Here is a 2,448-nt window from a genome sequence, read left to right on the forward strand (position 1 = left end):
TTCCCATTGCTTTGGATTCACTTCTCCACCAGTCCTACCTTTCAGAAAGTGGTCAATTTTCTGTTTTTATAATTTCTGCTCTTCTCTTCAACCTCTGGTGGGATTTGTAGGTGTTCACAATGGTTTGATAAGCTATCTAGCTGATCTCCTGCTACCTGATGTCATCTCAGCCTGCTACTTCTCTGCCATCTTTACTCCAGGACAAAATATTCTACTAGGTAAATCATGAAAGACAAGAAAAATGGTGCCTTGGGCCTAGGTCATAAAGACCCATGAAGTTACTGAAAAGGATTTGAAATTTGTCTAAAGATTCATTGGCAACCACTAGAGGATTTTAACTAATAATGTGATGTGATAATTTTGCAATTTTATTTTTTTAAAAATTTGTTTATTTATTTAAGAGAGAGAGAGCATGAGAGTGGGAGGGGTTGTGAAGTAGATATGACTAAAAAAAAAATAGGCCATAAAGATGTGGCCAAGAAATTTTATCATTATTAAAGTTCCTTTTATTTTCCCTTCAGTGAAACTGAAGTATTCCCAAAGTCCTGAATCAATTATTTCTTCCCAGTTTTCCAACAGCTGTCATTTGTCTTCTTTTTGGTCTGTTCAGTAGAAAGTGAACTATCTGGAGGACATCATCATTAAAACCTTTCACATTATCTTCAGTTGTTTCATAAAGAGGCTTACTTTGTGTCCCCCAACATATAGTTTTAGGAGGGTTATTTTGATCCCCTTGTGTAGTCAGTGCCAAAGTATTTAACTGGTAGCAGAAAAAGGAAAAGTATTTTCCATCTGTGATCATGCCCTGAGGGACAAAAGGCCGAGTAACATCTGCTTCACTCCAAAATCCTTGATACAGAGCTTGTGCTCCAGTCCAAGCAAAGAGGCTTGCAATAGCATTAGCTCTAAAAACAAGTTCTATCTGATCAGCACAGTTCCCTTTCAAAAAGCCTTTCCATTTTTAATTTGTCAGGTAATGGGTGAAACTGTGTGTGACCATAACAGTATGGATCTGCTGTCTTTGAGCCAATAAATATGGTATTTTCATATTGTCATTTGAATAATGGAAGTTTGTCTGGCTTACAAGTTATAACAGGAATTTCGACAGGTATAGAATAATCCAGCGACACAAACTCTGGGAGTTGTTCGGATATTTGAACTGGTTGTGTGGTTTATCATTTATTTGGTATTGCACAGCATCAACTCAACCTTTCTGATGACTACTAGAAAGAATTTCTTCATCTTGCAACCAGTAAAATTGAACTGGATAAGGAAGGGAGTGAAGACAGAAGAATGTAGGTAGAGATATCATAGAAGATACAAAGACCCAGAAATCAAACTGTGGTATAATAGAAGAAATGAAAGAGCAAAGAGCAAATGAAATTTAGGTGTGAGAGAGGAATACTTGAATTAATTTTTTCAAAAGATCTAACTTTTATTTTCAGGTAATGGTATGGTCAAGGTATACCCATAAGCTTAGGTGTATGAAATAAAACTAATGACGAAAAGATCCAGGAACTGAGAAGCCATATTATTGAATAACTTGTTCTGTTCCAAAGGATAAAAGTAGAACTTGGGGTAGAAGAAGTCTATGAGCCATGTGCTGAAAACTGGTAGTTAGAAGGACATGTAAAAGTTCATAAGTCAGATGAGAAGTGACTCAAAGGATCAGGTTATTTTTCTTTCATTCACTGAAGTCCATAGTTCACATTAGAATTTTTTTGAAAGATTTTATTTATTTATTTGAGACAGAGAGAGAGAGAGAGAGTGAGAGAGAGCACAAGTGGGGCTCAGGAAGGGCAGAGAGAGGAGAAGCAGACTCCTGGCTGAGCAGGGAGCCCTACACAGGGCTCCATTCCATGACTCTGGGATCATGACCTGAGCCAAAGGCAGATGCTTACCTGACTGAGAACCCAGGCACCCCTACATTAGGATTTATTTTTTGTGTTGGACAATTCCATGGGTTTTGCCAAATGCATCATGTCATATCCTACATTTTGGTATAGTACAGAATACTTTCACAAAGCTATAAATCTGTGCTTCACCTGTTCATAGCTCCTAACCATGTCCTTCCTCATTATTGTTTTAATTTGCTGTTCCCTAATGGCCTATGACATTGAGCATCTTTTCATAGACTTATTTACCATCTGTTTATTTTTTTCAGTGAGATATCTGTTCAGGTCATTGGCCCATTTTTTAAATCGAGTTGTTTGTTATCTTATTGTTGAATTTTATACATTTTGAATAAAAGTACTTTATTTGATGTGTTTTTTGTAAGTATTTTCTCCCAGTCTGTGGCATGGCTTCTCATTCTCTTACACTGCGCAGTTATTTTTAATGAAGTCTATCTTACCAAGAATTTCTTTCATACATCATGGCTTTGGTGTTATATCTAAAAAATCACCATCATACCCAAGGTCTTCTAAATTTTCTGTGTTATCATATAGT

At 36.5% G+C, this 2,448-nt stretch overlaps 1 pseudogene; it reads right to left on the minus strand.

The window, feature by feature from the left end:
- Nucleotides 1-550: 550 nt before the first annotated feature.
- LOC125095544 (28S ribosomal protein S30, mitochondrial-like) lies at nt 551-1,312 on the minus strand (annotated as a pseudogene).
- Nucleotides 1,313-2,448: the final 1,136 nt, after the last annotated feature.

The sequence above is a fragment of the Lutra lutra genome, chromosome 3 (assembly GCF_902655055.1).
Source record: "Lutra lutra chromosome 3, mLutLut1.2, whole genome shotgun sequence".
Lineage (NCBI taxonomy): Eukaryota > Metazoa > Chordata > Mammalia > Carnivora > Mustelidae > Lutra > Lutra lutra.